The sequence below is a fragment of the Acinonyx jubatus genome, chromosome F2 (assembly GCF_027475565.1).
Source record: "Acinonyx jubatus isolate Ajub_Pintada_27869175 chromosome F2, VMU_Ajub_asm_v1.0, whole genome shotgun sequence".
Lineage (NCBI taxonomy): Eukaryota > Metazoa > Chordata > Mammalia > Carnivora > Felidae > Acinonyx > Acinonyx jubatus.
Genome location: NC_069394.1, coordinates 59,413,331 through 59,432,277, shown reverse-complemented (window position 1 = coordinate 59,432,277; position 18,947 = coordinate 59,413,331). Strand labels below are relative to the sequence as shown.

Here is an 18,947-nt window from a genome sequence, read left to right as displayed (position 1 = left end):
CAGGGATCAGTGAGACTACAACAAAAGAACTAAAATTTGTGCTGCTGGTGTTCCAGAAGGAAAGGAGAAAGAAGGTGGGTCCAAAAAAGTACTGAAGTATAAATAATGGCTGAAAATGCCCCAAATGGCAAAAGACATAAACTATACACATTCAAAATGTTGTGTGAACCCAGAGCAGGATAAATATAAAGAAATCCACAACAAAACACATCATAATTAAACTTCGAAAAACTGAAGAAAAAGGAAAAGAATCTTGAAAGTTAGAGAAAAAGCAAAACTTAACCTCAGGGGAAAAACAATTCAAATGACAGTGGATTCTCATCCCAAACCATGGGTGTCAAAAGGAAATAGCACAATATTTATCAAGTGCTAGGGGGAAGATGGGTGGAAGTATTGTCAACCCAGAATCCTATACCCAGCAAAAATATACTTTAGGAATGAAGGGGATAGTGAAGCATTCTCAGATATAGGAAAACTAAGATGATTTTTACCAGTAAACCCATGCTACAAGAATGGATACACCGAGACCTTTAGCAGAAAGGAAGCAAAAAAGAAAGAACTACAGAACAGAAAGAAGGGGGAAAAAACATGGTAAATAAATAATATGGGTAAAAATACTAGAATTTGTTTCTTCACTGAGGTTTTTTTAAATTATATTTTCCAGACAAAGCAAAAATTATACTAAATGTATAAATTAGTCTAAATGTATATAGAGGAGGGGTCCCTGACTGGCTCAGTCACTAGAGCATGCACCTCTCAATCTCAGGGTCATGGGTTCAAGCTCCACCCTAGGCACTAAGCTTACTAAATAAATACATACACACATACATACATACATACTTACATAAATACATAGAGAGGAAATTCTTAAGACAATTATAAATAAGAAAGGTAAAGGGATAAAAAGAGAGGTAAGATTTCTATACTTCACTCCAAAGTGTAAAATGACAGTATCCATAAACTGACACATTATGAGAGCAAGCACTAAGCACTAAGACAAGCACTAAAATGGCTATATAATGAGATAAACTCAAAGAAAGTCTAGATAATCAAAGTAGAATTCTAAAGAGTGACCCAGTAACCCACAGGAGGCAAGAAAAAAAAAAAACAATAGAAAAAAGAAATAAAATGGCAGACATAAACCATACCATACCAATGATTATATTAAATGTAAATGACCTAAATACATGAGTTAAAAGGAGACTGGCAGAGTAGATTAAAAATTAAGACCCAACTACCTGCTGTCTAAATGAAACTCACTTCAAATATTATGATATAGGCAAGTTAAAACTAAAAGGATAGGGAAAATAAGGCATATCTTATAAATATTAATTAAAAAAAAACAAGACATTCTATTTCAAATGACACAGGAGATCTATTAACCCATCCACATCAAACAACCATAACTGAAGAGTATTAATGAAAAAAAAAATTTTAAGTCTCTAGAAATTGTTCCAAGTACATATAGCAAATAAGACATTTTCCCATTTGGCTGGACTCTGTCCTCAGTTCTTGGGAGGTAGTCTCTAAATCCTTGGAACTTCCTGAGTGACAGGAGTGTCTTTATTATTCATGGGGGACCCTTTGGACCACATCAGGGTTTATGCTAACAAGATGATTCAAGATGGGTGATGGCCATGTCAGAAAGACCAATGATGTGATTAGATAGTTGGAGCTTTGAATCAAATGATATCAGTCAAATTTCTGAGAAAGAGAGAGAGTTGGAGACTGGTATCAACCTCATGGCCAATGAATGATTCAATTATGCCTATAAAATGAAAGCTCATAAAAATTCTGGACAACTTTGGAAACTTGAGTGAGTCCCCTCTGGTTGGCAATATTACACATCGTGTGTGTGTGGGGCGGGGGGGGGGGGGGGTGTGGTGATGATCCATCCTGACTCATGGGAAAGGGACACTAGAAGCTTTGTGTTTGGGAGCCTCCCAGATCTCACCCTATATGTCTCTTCTTTTGGCTGGTTCTGATTTGTCCTTTTTGCTATAACAATTCCATAATCTTGTATAGGACTTTCCTGGATTCTGTGAGTGATTCTAGTGAATTATTAAATCTAAAGGGTCATGAGAAAATTTGAATTTATAAACAGTTGGTCAGAAGTGAGAGTAGCCTATAAATCCCCTCCTAGCAGCTGGTATCAGAAGTGAGGGCAGTCTTGTAGAGAACCATGCTTTTAAACTGTGACATTTAGCCTAACTCCAGGTTTTGCATCAGAAGTTATTATACATTTAATCAAGAAAATGTAACAAATCTCAGTAAGAACAAGAGTCTGTGGCACTGAGCCATGACCCACTTCCTCCCCTCATATGCAGCTAAGAAGATGGGGTGGGGAAGCTCTCTCTCCTCAATCTCCTGTCAAGGAATATGGCATGTCACCAGGAAGGGCAGGCTACCAGAATATCTCATTTTCCCCAGCTCCAAGTTGAAAAATCTAAATTCCTCATATATATATGGCCATGAAATTGGGCAATCCTTCTTCCATGCAGCCACCACTCATACAATGAAGGCTCTACACAAGCACAGCAGGTTGACAATACTTGGGAACTGATATGCCTCTCCTCAGCTTGATCATACGAGAGAGGTTCATGTCAGGAAAGGCAAGCCAAGAACAACAGAGAGTACCTTCCCTGCCCAACACTCTGGTCATTTATGAAGCACTCTCAGGGAAGTGACCACTGTCCCCATTCTCACTGGAAAGCAGTGACTCAGAAATTCTGCTCAGGGGGTGAGGTAGTCCATAAGAACAGAGCTTTAAAGCTCCCCCAAAGGAAATTAGTTTATTTGAAATGGATTGTGGGTAAGTTTAAGCCTAAGGGCACTCATGAAACATTGGAGGTTTTAGAGGTTAGCAATTCACAAGAGTTTGCTAATTTCATGAAAACAGCAGGAAGCTACACTATAAACCTAACATAGTTTCCCAGATAGAACCAGGAAAAGAGACAGCCAAGAAGAGTGCCGTTGGGATCAAAACCTGAGATACTGGCTTCAGAAACTATTCTGAAAAGGGATCCAAAGTTAATTGGTTCAGACTGGGTATAATTTATGTCCCAAGAAAACCATAGGGCTATATGACAGCAATTAGTGGAAACCAGAAGCTAAGTGTTAAATCAACAGACGCAGAAAACAGAGATTAGAAAGAGGGCAAAATAGAGCCCTACTAAATCCACTATCATCCCATGTGACCATGCACATGCTAAAGACTGCTCTCTCTGAAAGGTGACATCAGGAACTTAATACTGCAAGAGAAACAGACTTCACAAAAATAGTCTAGCTTTTCATTTAATAGGCACGGATGTTTTTGACACCTCTATTCAGTACTAATAAGTGCTAGAAGTTCTAACCAGAGCAATTAGGCAAGAAAAAGAAATAGAAAGCATTCAAATTATAAAGAAGTAAAATTATCTCTGTCCACAGATTGTATGACCTTACATGCAGAAAACATGAGAGATTCTACAAACCAACTGTTATATCTAATATGTAAACACAGCAATTAACAGGACATAAAGTCAACACACAAAACTCAGTTGGATTTTTTTTTAATTTTATTTTTTATTTTTTAAAATTTACATCCAAATTAGTTAGCATATAGTGCAACAATGATTTCAGGAGTAGATTCCTTAATGCCCTTACCCATTTAGCCCATCCCCCCTCCCACAACCCCTCCAGCAACCCTCAGTTTGTTCTCCATATTTATGAGTCTCTTCTGTTTTGTCTCCCTCCCTGGTTTTATATTATTTTTGTTTCCCTTCCCTTATGTTCATCTGTTTTGTCTCTTAAAGTCCTCATATGAGTGAAGTCAAATGATTTTTGTCTTTCTCTGAATGACTCATTTCACTTAGCATAATACCTTCCAGTTCCATGTTGCAAATGGCAAGATTTCATTTTTTTTAATGTTTGTTTATTTTTGAGACAGAGAGAGACACAGCATGAATGGGGGAGGGGCAGAGAGAGAGGGAGACACAGAATCGGAAGCAGGGCCATCAGCCCAGAGCCTGACGTGGGGCTCGAACTCACGAACCGTGAGATCGTGACCTGAGCCAAAGTCGGATGCTCAACCAACTGAGCCACCCAGGAGCCCCTAGATTTCATTATTTTTGATTGCCGAGTAATACTCTATTGTGTGTGTGTACGTATCTATGTATATATGTATGTATGTATATACATGTATGTATGTATATACATGTGTGTATGTATGTATATATACATACATATATATGCATATGTGTATGTATATATATGTATGTATATATACACCACATCTTCTTTATCCATTCATCCATCGATGGACATTTGGGCTCTTTCCATACTTTGGCTATTGTTGGTAGTGCTGCTATAAACATGGGGGTGCATGTGTCCTTTCGAAACAGCACTCCTGTATTCCTTGGATAAATGCCTAGTAGTGCAATTCCTGGGTCGTAGGGTAGTTCTATTTTTAGTTTTTTGAGGAACCTCCATACTGTTTTCCAGAGTGGCTGCACCAGCTTGCATTGCCACCAATACAAAAGAGATCCTCTTTCTCCACATCCTCGCCAACATCTATCGTTGCCTGAGTTGTTAATGTTAGCCATTCTGACAGGTGTAAGGTGGTATCTCATTGTGGTTTTGATTTGTATTCCCCTGATGATGAGTGATGTTGTGCATTTTTTCATGTGTCGGTTGGCCATCTGGATGTCTTCCTTAGAGAAGTGTCTATTCATGTCTTTCGCCCATTTCTTCACTGGATTATTTGTTTTTTTCGGTGTTGAGTTTGATAAGTTCTTTATAGATTTTAGATACTAACTCTTTATCTGGTATGTCATTTGCAAATATCTTCTCCCATTCTGTCAGTTGCCTTTTAGTTTTGCTGATTGTTTCCCTGGCTGTGCAGAAGCTTTTTATTTTGATGAGGTCCCAGTAGTTCATTTTTGCTTTTGTTTCCCTTGCCTCTGGAGATGTGTTGAGTAAGAAGTTGTTGCGGCCAAGATAAAAGAGGTTTTTGCCTGCTTTCTCCTCAAGGATTTTGACGGCTTCCTGTGTTACATTGAGGTCTTTCATCTATTTTATTTTTGTGTATGGTGTAAGAAAGTGGCCCAGCTTCATTCTTCTGCATGTCGCTGTCCACTTTTCCCAGCACCACTTGCTGAAGAGACTGTCTTTATTCCATTGGATATTCTTTCCTGCTTTGTCAAAGATTAGTTGGCCATATGTTTGTGGGTCCATTTCTGGGTTCTCTATTCTGTTCCATTGATCTGAGTGTCTGTTCTTGTGCCAGTACCACACTGTCTTGATGATTACAGCATTGTAGTATATAGCTTGACGTCTGGGATTGTGATGCTTCCTGCTTTGGTTTTCTTTTTCAAGATTGCTTTGGCTCTTCGGGGTCTTTTCTGGTTCCATACAAATTTTAGGATTATTTGTTCTAGCTCTGTGAAGAATACTGATGTTACTTGGATAGAGATTGCATTGAATATGTAGATTGCTTTGGGTAGTATTGACATTTTAACGATATTTGTTCTTCCTATCCAGGAGCATGGAATCTTTTTCCATATTTTTGTGTCTTCTTCAATTTCTTTCATAAGCTTTCTACTATTTTTCAACTCTTTGGTTAGATTTATTCCTAGGTATTTTATGGTTTTTTTGTGCAACTGTAAATGGGATCGATTCCTTGATTTCTCTTTCTGTTACTTCATTGTTGGTATATAGCAATGCAACTAATTTATGTGCATTGATTTTATATCCTGCAACTTTGCTGAATTCATGAATCAGTTCTAGAAGTTTTTTGGTGGAATCTTTTGGGTTCTCCATATAGAGTATCATGTCATCTGCGAAGAGTGAAAGTTTGACCTCCTCCTGGCTGATTTGGATGCCTTTTATTTCTTTGTGTTGTCTGCTTGCAGAGGCGAAGACTTCCAATACTATATTGAATAACAGTGGTGAGAGTGGACATCCCTGTCTTGTTCCTGACCTCAGCGGGAAAGCTCTCAGTTTTTACCCCACTGTAACTCAGTTGGATTTCTATACACTAACAATAAGATATCTGAAAAGGACTAAGAAAACAATCCATTTACAGTAGCATCAAAAAGAATAAAATATTTAGAATTCTCTTAACCAAGGAGGTGAAAATTTGTACACTGGAAATTATAAAACACTGATCAAAGGATTAAAGATGGAACAAATAAATGAAAAGAAATCCCATGCTCATGGATTGTGAAATTTAATATTATTACAGTGTCCATACAACCCAAACAATCTAAAGATTTGATGTAATCCTTATCTAAATACCACTGGCATTTTTTAAAGAAAAAAAAAATCCTAAAATTCACATGGAACTACAAAAGACCTAAGAGAGGCAAGTCAGTCTTGAGAAAGAAGAAATAATCTTAAGGTACCATGCTGACTCATTTTGAAACATTACAAAACTATAGTAATCAAAACACTGAGGTACTGGAATAAAGACAGACATATTGACAAAAGGAACAGAATAGAAAGCCCAGAAATAAATTCACACACATATGGTCACGTGATCTTTGACAATGGTGTCAAGACTACAATGGGGACAAGACAGCCTCTTCAACAAATGGTGTTGGGCAAACTGGATCCCTGTAAGCAAAGGAATGAAAATGGACCCTTATTTTATACCATATACAAAAAAGTCAATTAAAATGGGTTAAAGATTTAAACATTAAGACCCCAAACTACAAAACTCCTAGAAGAAAATGTAGGGGAGTTTCATAACATTGGTCTAGGCCATGATTTCTCAGATATGATACCAAAAACATAGGCAAAAATAGACCAAATGGGATTATATCAAATGAAAAAGCTTCTGTACAGAAAAGCAAACAATCAATAGAGTGAAAAGGCAACTTATGGAATGGGAGAAAATATCTGCAAACCATTTATCTTATAAGGGAGCAAAACTCAAAATATATAAAAGATTCCTACAACTCAACAGCAAAAAGATTAATAATCTGATTTAAAAATGTGCAAAGAAAGGACTTGAACAGACATTTCTCCAAAGAAGGCATACAAATGGTCAACAGGTATATGAAAAGATGCTCGACATCACTAATTATCATGGAAATGCAAAACAAAACCTTAATAAAGCAACACCTCACACCCGGTAGGATGACCATTAAAAAAAAAAAAAAAAGAAGGAAGTTTTGATAAGGATGTAGAGAAATTTGAACCCCTGTACACTGTTAGTGCGAATGTAAAATAGTGAAGCCACTATGGAAAAACAGTACGGATATCTCAAAAATTATAAAAAGAACTGTCACATGAGAAACAGCAATCACACTTCTGGGTGTTTATGCAAAAGAACTGAAAACGAGATCTTAAAGAGATATTTGCACTTTGTGTTCACTGCAGCTTTATTCACAATAGCAAAGAAGGAGAAATAATCTAATGTCTGTCAGTGGGTGAATGGATAAAGAAGAGTGGTGTATACATATGATAGAATATTACTCAGCTATAAAAAGAAAGAAATCCTGTCATATGTAATAACATGGATAAACATTGAGAACATTATGCTAAGTGATATAAACTAGTCACAGAAAGACAAATACTACATGATTCCACATATATGAGTTATCTAAAGTAGTCAAACTCACAGAAAACAGAAAGTAGAATGGTGGCTGCCAAGGACTGGGAAGAAGGGAAAATGGGGAGTTGCTGCTCAGTAAGTACAGAGTTTCAGTCATGCATGATGAAAAAATTCTAGGGATTTGCTGTAAAACATTGTGTCTACAGTTAACAATACTACACTACGCATTTAAAAATTTGTTGAAAGGGCAGGTCTCATGTATGTTTTTAACCACAATAAAAAATAAAATTTAATTTAAAAATAGTTAATGTCCTATGTACCAATAATGAACAAGTGGAATTTGAAGCTAAAAACACAATACCATTTACAATAGCACCCAAAAATGAGATACCTACGTATAAATCTAACAAAATATGTAAAACATCTATATGAAGAAAAGTACAAAACTCTGATGAACAAAATCAAAGAACTAAATAAATGGAGAGATATCCCATGTTCACAGATAGGAAGACTCAATATTGTCAAGAGGTCAGTTCTTCCCAACTTGACCTATAGATTCCATCCTATCACAATTAAAATCCTAGCAAGTTATTTTAAAAGTACTGACAAACTGATTCTAAAGTTTACATGGAGAGGCAAAAGTCCCCAGAATAGCCAACACCACAATACTGAAGGTGAAGAACAAAGTTGGAGGACTGATGCTACCCAACTTCAAGACACTATAAAGCTACAGTAATCATAATGTGGTATTAGTGAAAGAACAAACAGATCAAAGGAACAAAAGAGGGAACCCAGAAATACACACCCATATAGTCACTGACCTTTGGCAAAGCAACAAAGGCAATACAATGGGGCAAAGACAGTCTCTTCAACAAATGATACTGAAATGACTGGACATCCATGAACACAAAAATTAACCTAGACACAGATCTTACACCTTTCATAAAGCCAGTAGACCCAAATGTAAAATCCAAAACTATAAAACTTCGAGAAGAGATTACGGGAGAAAATCTAGATGACCTTGGGTATGGTAATGCCTTTGTAGATGTAACATTAAAACAAGATCCATGAAAAAACAATTGATAAGCTAGACTTCATTAAAATTAAAATTTCTATTCTAAAAAAAAGACAATAATATGAGAATTACAAAGGAAGTCACAGACTGGGAGAAAGTATTTGCAAAAGATACATTTGATAAAGGACTGTTGTCCAAAATACACAAAGAACTCTAAAAACTCAACAATAAGATAACAAACACCACAATTAAAAAGGACCTTAACAGACACCTCACCAAAGAAGATATACAGATGGGGGTGGAGGAGGAGATACACATATAGCAAATAACCATATGAAAAGATGCTCTGCATCATATGTCGCAAAGGAAATGCAAATAAAAATGAGATACTACTACACACCTATTAAAAGAACCAAAATCCAGCATACTGACATCATTGCCAAATGCTGACAAGGACACAGAGTTATAGGAACTCCTATTCCTTGCTGGTGCCAATGCAAAAATGGTACAGCCACTCTGGAAGACAGTACTCTTAACCACACAGTCCAGCAATTGTGCTTCTTGATTTTTCTTCAAAGGAGTCAGAAACTACGTCTACACAAAAACTTGCACATAGATGTTCATAGCAGCTTTATTTATAATTGTCTAAACTTGGAAGCAACCAAGATGTCCCTCGGTAGGTGAGTGGATAAACGATGATCCATCCAGACAATGGAATACTATTGAGTACTAAAAAGAAATGAGCTATCAAGCCTTGAAAAGACATGAAAGAATCCTAAATGCTTGTTACTATGTGAAAGAAGCCAATCTTAAAAGAGTATGTATCTATGATTCCAACTGCATGATACCCTGGAAAAGGAAAAACTACAAAAACAATAAAAATACCAGTGGTTGTCAAGATTGGGGGAGAGAGGAAGAGATGAATAAGCAGAGCACAGAGGATTTCTAGGGCTGTGAAAATATTCTGTATGATATTATAATGATGGATATATACCATCAGACATTTGTCCAAACCTATAAAATGTACAACACCAAGAATGAACCCTAATAAGGTAAACTACAGACTTGAGTGATTATTATATGTCAACGCAGATTCATCCTTTGTCAAAACACACACACACACACACACACACACACACACACACACACACACACACAATAAACCATTCTGGTGAGTGACGTTGATCATGCAGGAAGCTATGCCTGTGCGGGGATGGGGAATATGAGAAATCTCTGTACCGTCCTCTCAATTTTGTTGTAAATCTAAAACTGCTTTAAAAAAATATTTTAAAAAAATAGCAAATAAAAAAGTCTGACATTTTGTAGTAGCACGAAGTGTAACAAAGAAAAGATAATAGTACAGTCGTAAATGTAAATGTACTAGACTGAAGCCTCCCTATCTGAGTTTGAGTTGTAGCAGCAGATAGCCTTTTTACCTTGCTTTCTTGATCTGTAAAATGAATCAGACTAGAGGAACTTGAAAATCTCTTTCAGCTCTAAAAGCCTATGAATCATCTTAACACAAACCAGAAAGCTTGGAATAAAACAATACACTTGAATAACATCACCCAAAAAGCCTGTTGAGTGTTTTCAAAAATGGACTATTACTAAAGTTTTTTAAGTCTTAAGAAAAATCATGTAATGCAGATGGCTGTTCCATTGTTAAAACAAACATTTCACATGCTTTCTCAGCCATTTTAGTGTTTTTACATGATCCACCCAAATATCAAACTGGTATCTGAAACAATAGTTTGGACATTTTCCATGTTATGAAACATCCTAAATGTTTTTTAAAAAAGATTCTGGTAAATGATATACAAAACATTCTTTCAAGAAAATGTATACTTAATTTTAGTGGAATTTCTTAGAAAAAATATTTATTTTTTCTTAATTATCAGCAAGTGATATATATGGAAATAAATGTGTAGTGGCAAACGCCAGACCTTAGAATCAAAAGACACAAGTTCAAGTCTTTACCACCTCTAACTTAGTCCCTCAGGCAAATTAAAAAAATCACCCAAGCTTCAATTATCCTATTTGTAAAATCAGAGGTTGGACATTCTCCAACCTTTTCACACTTAGGACCGCTTGCACTGTTTTTATCTATACATACCATATCTCCTGCATTTATTTAGTAATAATAAATCATCTTCCTGTTTCTTCTACCAAAGACTGCCAATCTGAGATTCAGAACAACTTGTGATATGAATTCAGAGATATATTTCTAACTCAAAGCAATAAATCCACCAAGAATGAATGCAATATTTCTATTAGGTTGTTGAAATACCAATAATGACACCTATTATAAATTGAGTCTAGCAACACCAAGCTGAAAAACACAGGTCTAAAAGATACCTAAGACAATCAACACAGTGGGGAAAAAAGTAAAAACACTGCATTTTTTTCATTTGTTCAAATGAAACCAACAATGTCAGGTACTGTGCTCTCATGCTTTACTTTTTAAATCAAAATAATTGATTCCCTCCCCGCCCCCCAGATTACACTTATTTTTTGTTTTCCCTCCTTTTCTTATTGGGCAGGGTAGTGGTGGTTAACCATGTTTATCTTTCAGATTGATTGGCTTTCGAAGAAGCAGTTTCAACTTTAAAATTTTTTATTGCAATCATGGATAATATCAAACATAGTACAATGCAGTAAGTAAGTATTTTCTGAATAAATGAAAGAGTAAATGCTACATCCATTACATGCAGAAGTTTTATGGAGACTGTCTTCACTGCCTCACTGAATCTTAAACCTAACAGCCCTCAACCATACAGTTGCCTGTTGTTTCTTTTAAAAAAGTGCTTTTAGTCAATGTTTTGACTATCCATACTCCTCTCACTTCTCATGCCAAGGAGATATTTATCTTCTCAATTACTTGTACTCCATGTAGTATGTATAGAAAGATCATGGACTGAGCACTTCTTCATTCACATTTGTTTTGAACAGAGCTTTCAATTTATTCATGTTAAAACACAATAAAGACTCAATGATTAAAAGTGGTGCATGAATAAATTAGACAGATGAACAGAAGAGAATAGAAAGTCCAGAATAAAACTAAATACACAATCCTGGGATGCCTGGGTGGCTCAGTTGGTTAAGCATCTGACTTTGGCTCAATTCATGATCTCATGGTTCATGGGTTCAAGCCCCGTGTCAGGCTCTGTTCTGACAGCTCAAAGCCTGGAGCCTGCTTCTGTGTCTCCCTCTCTCTCAAAAATAAATAAACATAAAAATTTAAAAACAGAATCTTAGTATATAATAACAGTAAAGTTTCAATTCAGTGGGGATCAAAGTTGAAGTCATACTTGAGGTATAAATCCCAGATGGGTCAAAGATTGAAAGACAAAAAAAATAAAACTATGGAAGTTCCAGAAGATAACGTGAGAGTATTTTTTATAATCATACAGTGGCAAAGGCATTATTAACTCTGTTAAGATTACAAGTGCTACATAAGACTATAAAAGATAGACCATTCAAATATACTAAAAATAAAACCAAACTTTAAAAGAAAATTTCACCATAAACAAAGAGAACTTGAAAAATATTGGCAAGTCATATTATAAAGGCACATACACACATACTCTCTTATCAAATAAGAAAGAATAAAAGACCAGCAATCTAACTTTAAAATGAGCAATAGACAGGCCTATGTCAGTGACATAAAAAGTACAGAAATGGCTCAGCAATATACAAAGATACAGTTGATCTCATTCACAATAGAAGTGTAAAATAAAACTACACTGAATACCATATTTCAATGATCAGATTGGCACAGATCCAGAAGTTTGACAGCACCTTGTGTTCCTAAAGTTGTGGGGAAACAGGAAATCTCATATACTGCTGGTAGGAATGTATACTGTTAAATCTCTACTGAGTATAATCTGGCTACACCTATCAAAATTATATGTGTACATATTCTTTGACTCAGTAATTCCACTTGTAGCAATCTACCCAACAAATATACTAGCACACACGTAAAATGATATGTGTATGAGGCTTTACCCAGCAGGATAATTTATAATAGAAATATAATGTAAATAATCTAAATGCCCATAGGTTAGAAACGAGTCAAATAATAATAAAGGCCTATACATATCAATACAGAAGGCTCTTTAGGACACATGAAGTGAAAAGAGAAAATTGTAGAATAGTGTGTCTGGAATGCTAGGGGATAAAATAATATGTACTTGAATTTGCTTTTGTATGTATAAAGATTCTGGAACAATACAAAAGAAACCAGCCAATCATAAGTTAACTTGTTTGGGGAACAGGGTAAAAACTGTGCTAATTAGGACAAAAGTAGGGGAAGACTTTTCACTTTTCGTACATTATTTATTTTTAGTAAAAATAAAAAAGAAAAATTAGATTAAGGATTTAATTGAATTTGAACTAAACTCCAACTAAGTTCATAGGTAAAAGGAAAATAAAAGGTAAAAGATTTTTTAAATGTCTATTTGGAGCAGTGGGGAGGACTAGATACTTTGAGGGGCTCTCAGGCTATCCCATTACAGAACACTAGTATTTCTGTAAATCTGAACTTACCCGTACCCTACAATACACAAATTTCACTCCCAGGTGTGTTCCTTGAAACTTACCCATGTGCACCAGGAGACAGGTTCAAAAATGTTCATAGGAATACTGTTTATAGCAATAAAATCCTGAAAATATCTCAGTGTAGCTCAATACATATACAATGGCTTAAATACTATGATGCAACAAATTCATCTTATATTACAAGTGGGAGAAAAAAAAGCTTTAGAAAATACACAGTAATATTCTTTCTAAATCTTTGGATTAAACAATTAAATCTTTTGGATTTAAACAATTACTGTTAACGATTCATACTTATTTGGTAAAACTATGAAATACAGGGTGAGGGTACTACATATAAAATCCAGAGAGTGTCACCCCTGTTGTGGAGACGCATGGGAGGCCAAGGGATATGAAAGAGGAGAATGTAACCATAATGATATTGGTAATGTTCTGATTCTTAAATTGAGTGGTGGGTTCACGAGTGTTTATTTTATTATCATCTTCATAAATGTGTTAAATACTTTATGGATCAAGTTGTATTTTTTCACTAAAGATGGTAACACACGAGTTTAACATTTCTTAGCAACTGTAATTCTGTACTGAATTCAGAAAACTCCATCTTTCTAGGCAAGCTGATGAATAAGTAATTTTGAGGATTAACCTTATTTTCTCCTTCTGTTTATTGCAGAGTTCCTTTGATAACAGAGGAAATCAATTAAGTAGTTATTAATACTTCAATTTTTAACCTCTAGGTATTTTCATCTATATGTCATTACTATCCTCTCTTCCAGGTATGAAAATGCTAGATTTAGAAACCTTTCAATTCCCATAGATCTCTGAGAATAAAGAGCATATATTTCAGATTTCTAGAACAAATTTCCAAAATGAAATTTCAATCAGACTTTAAAAAACTATATCTCTTCTTTCAAAAAAAGGTCATAAAAGGTTCTCCAAGGGACTTCAGTATGTAGATAACTGCTACCCTAGCTGTTTACTATACACTACGTGTTTAAATTCAGTCAGTTTGTACAACTCAGGCCAAAGTTTGTGAGTGTTTTAACCATATATATATTTTTTCTGGTTATAAAACCAGTATATGTTTATTATGGAAAAAAAAATTTCTGCTTTTCCATATCTTTTAGTTAAGCTTTAGAAAGAAATGTGCCTAATCTTTGTATTCTTCTGGTTTCAGAAAGTCTGTGCTAATTCACAATCCTACTAGCAGTATCTGAGCACCTGTTTCCTCAACATTTAGATTTATCATTCTTAAATCCTTGCCAATTTTTTTGTTTATTTACTTATTTTGAGAGAGAGAGAAAGACCACGAGCAGGGAAGGGGCAGAGAGAGGGAGATAGAGAGAATCCCAAGCAGGCTCCACACGGTCAACACAGAGCCTGATGTGGGGCTCAAACTCACAAACCGTGAGATTATGACCCGAGCCAAAACCAAGAGTCGGACGCAAAATCAACTGAGCCACCCAGGCACCCCCTCCTTGCCAATTTTTATGGATCAGAAATTACATGACATTTATTTTAATCTGCACTTTCCTGATTATGCAATTTTTCATGATTTAATATCTGTTCTTTTCAAATGTCTCCTTAAGTCTTTTGGCCATTTTTCTGTTAGGATATTAACCTCTTAATTTATTATTATTAATCTCTATGTGTCCTTCGTGTATATTTATCCTGTTGCTATATATGCTGATATTTATGCTGTTTATCATTTGCCTTTCATTTTCCTATGCTGCTTCATGAATTCATTTTTAGTTTTTATGTACCTAACTCCTCTTTTTTCTTTATGCTTTCATCCTTTACTCTTAAAAAATACTCTCACACTACAATCAATAAATGCATCTTTAAATTGCTCATGTGGTTTCCTTTTTAAAAAAACATGTATTTGAATCTTTTTTGTGTAAAAATGAGTCAAACAAGTTTTTAAGTTCGTGGAAATTTAAATTCATTGAATCTTTCCTGAGAATATTTCAGAAAAATATACTATCTTTGTTCATCTGATTAAAGAAACAGAAGCAAGCTTAATACTGCCTCTCTCCTCCTGAGATTCAATGGGCAAGACAAGAGAATCCCAATCCTAGTAATAAAAAGGGCTATAGCTTCTCACCACTCAGGCAAGTCCAACATAGCCACCAATGCAAAAGGAGGGGAGTATCTTTCTGGAACATTTGGATCTTCCTTCCTTGATTCAGGGGAGGAATAGCATTTCCACCTGCCGTTTCAACAGGTGCAACAGCAATGGCAATGAGGATGTGTCTGTCTTGTTGCCCCCAACTGCTCCAGTTAAATAGCCCTCTATTTATGGGATAGGACTTTGCTCAAAGATAATCATCCAGGGCACAAATAGCCCAACAATCTTTTAAAAGTAGTTAGCTGCAAGTCAGCTACACTCTTGGATTTCCAACATAGTATTTATGTCCAATTAAATAAGTAACCTGATCGCTTAGTTTAATATTTAAATCCAACCAGCTCCAACTAATTTAGTTGTCTCATTACAAAGTGGTTTGTTAGCGGAGACACAAAAGCAGATTGTTCAGGGTACTCTGCCATAACACTTAAAGAATCTATTAATCTGTTATCTTAAAAGTACAGCCCTCACCCATACCCACACAAAAAACCAGAGGTTGTAAATACAGTATACAGCATATGGGAAACAAGCCTACAATCTATCTTAAGCCATATCACTGGGATGATGTAGCCTCCTGGTTTCAGGATGTAGATACAGAGTTTAATAATAAATGGATGGGACACAAAAGTGACCAAAAAATGGCAAGCCAACTACAATACTGTAAAGGTCGATAAGAATTCTATCCCATCCCAAAAGTATTTGTCCTGGGTCATCTCTAACGAACCTAGAAGAGCCAGCATATTTCACAGGGGCTAAATAAAACTTTTTAAAAGGTTAACGGAAAAATATTTATGTGAAAAATGCCTCCAAATAATCTTTTAGTGGGTGGATTCAGCACATACCAGTGAATACCTTTGAGCTTAGTCCAATTTTGAATTAAGCTAGAATTCACCTTTAAGAAACAATGAACCTGTTTTTAAGTAAAACCCTGTATTAATAAGAAACACGGAATGTGAATACAAAATAAAAGATATTATCAACTGAACTGTATCTAAATATTTTACAAAGTTTTCCATGAGCTGTCAGTAGATCTTTAAAATCCATGATCTTTTTAAGAACCTGTTAGTCATTCATCTGTAAAAATCTATCTTTTTATGTGTATGCCAAGCATAAAATTGCCCCATGCTAAATTTAACACAAACCTCACATTATAAAGTTATGTGTTCTTGCACTTCAACATGACTATGACAGTGATTCGAAGGGTAAAAACACACTTAGAACAGTCTACCTTTTGCTGCAATTCAATACAATGAAGAAAGCCTGAGAAGTATGCAAAAATTAGGTCCATATTTTAAATCTGCAGGCAATCAAGCCAGGAGCCAGGCTATGCAATCACGATCACTTGCAAAACCATTTAAACTATTTTTTGTTGTAATTGTTAGCAGTTTCTTATGACTGTAATCTTAAAAAAAAATACCTTCCACTTCAAAAATTAAATGCACATGTACATGAACTTTTTTTGTCTACTTAGAGTTAGGTGTTAGCTGTGCCAGGTTAAAATTATCTTCTTTCTCGTTTCCAATTCTGCATTCCCTGCTTTTAATTTTTGTACACTATGGTTCCAAGTTAATTTCATAATATTTATCAAAATAATGCTTGGCTAAGTACAATTTGTAAAGTAATATAAAGTTTAATAAAGAAAACACTGTAAAGAGTCACTTTATGATACCATTCTGTTTTTTACAAAGTAATATGTTACCTTTTCAGATGTTACTCAAGAATAGTTACTCGTTTTACAAATGTTAGATCATTAAAGATACTCAGCATGATAAACTGGCATGCGCATAGAATTAGAAGATGTGAAATGAGTTGTTCAAAGCCTGAAAATATGCCAGAGGGGCAGACAGCACTGACAACCTCAAATTCCTCTCTTCCCCCACATGTGCCATCCTAAGAGATGCCTGCTCTGACCTTTGCCTGCAAAACTCTTAACACGGGCATTCTTCAAGGGACAGAAACCACTCAGGGCAGAATTTCAAACTTAGGGAATTACGCAGAAAAGAATCTAACATGAATGTTACCGTTATATACAGATTTAAATTAATTTTCAGGTAACAGATTCATCACCTGATCAATTGCTAAGAAACTAACTTTTTCCTAACGTATTTCAGAGGACGTGGGGCACTGCTGGAGAGCTCCAGCTATCAGGGAGTAAAACAGTTACATTTCAGAGTGGAGCTGCCCTCATCCTCAGTGGTAACCTGAGGCAGGGACCCGATCAGAGGGAAGGACCCTGATATTGCCTTTCTCACCTCTCGGAGTTTGGAAGGGCTGAGGGATCATATCCTTCTTTCAAATACTCAATTTGAACTACTGGAGACCAAAGAAAGTTCTAAAGTGTGAACGGTTTGGTTAAGTTTTACGCTGACTCCAAACAGCTTTATCACTTCTAACATTATGTCTAAAGCAAATCTTGTAGCATTCTTACACATTTCTGATCACTGAAACTCACTGGCCTCTTTGTGCCATCTCTTCCCCTACTTGCAAGTAAGTCCCAAAACGCCTTAGCACGTTTAAAAAAAATCAACAAACACATAAAATTAAGAGCCAAAATGTCACTGTTAAATGATGGAGTTTGCAGGTTATCTATAATGTGATTTCATGTTAAAACTATCAAGTTAATAACCATCCAACTTCCATATTCAAACGTATAGTGTTTATATTCTTTGAAAAAATATCTAGTGCCAAAAGTAACTATTCCAATACAAACTACAGATAACACTGTTCATGAAAAACGTCTGACAGATAAAAAGTGTAACCGTGGAATTTTTGTTAAGCCTACATAGAATTATGTAATTTTTATTTAAAAAGGGAGGGAGAAGGCATAGAAGAAAATCAACAATCACTATGTGCTTACTAGGAAACAGACACCATGCTAAGTACTTTATATATAACCAAGATCAATTTAATGCTTACAATCCCGTACCAAATAATCATACACCTGTATATTCAAACATCAAAGGAATTAAACACAAACTTTCTGAGAGTCCTGAACTGATTTCCATTTTTTTTTTCTTGGGCTATGTGCTAAGCCTATCACATTCATCATTCTTATATAGAGATACCAAAGGCTCAGAGTCATATTAAATTATTTAAGTTATTCCCAGAAAGTAACTCATGAATACAATTACCTCACTGAAATATTCTTTTCAAGAGGCTCGTTTTGATGACCCAAGAATTCAATTCTCAGAAGTGTGCTTTGATAAAAGTTTGTTACTAATTTCATTATACATCAAGAGATAAGCTGTGAATATCAAAGAATACTGTTCATTATGACAATTTACATATTTAGGCTTAGTCAGCTTCCAGAAGTTGTAAGGAAGAGAAACAGAGTTAGAAAGGATATAAATTTGGCTTCACTGAGGACTTCATTTCATAGGGTCTTCACAGGCTGGCTATTTTGTTTTACCGATTTACAGTAAAACGGTCACATTAGGGAAAATAGACACTTTTTGGGAGAGGTGGGAAGAAGTTAAAGAAAGACAAATGAGCTTCCACAGCTTGATCATGTACCTTTGAAAAAAGAAATAAACTGGAGATTTTTACATGTTGACGACACTATAATTGGAATGAAATTGCTCACAATTTTATGTAAATTTAATAAAACATTAAAAATTCTAACAACTTAGTACAATGTGAAAAATGTTTATTACTATGTTAAATGAAAACACAGTACAAACTTCCATGTATATTATAATTATGTAAAAACGTGTGTGTAC

General features: G+C 35.3%; 1 protein-coding gene across 15 annotated transcripts in view; it reads right to left on the bottom strand.

The window, feature by feature from the left end:
- The window catches only part of STAU2 (staufen double-stranded RNA binding protein 2), a 305,709-nt gene that overhangs the window by 135,779 nt on the left and 150,983 nt on the right, over positions 1 to 18,947 (bottom strand). The gene's annotated exons all lie outside the window — the stretch shown is intronic.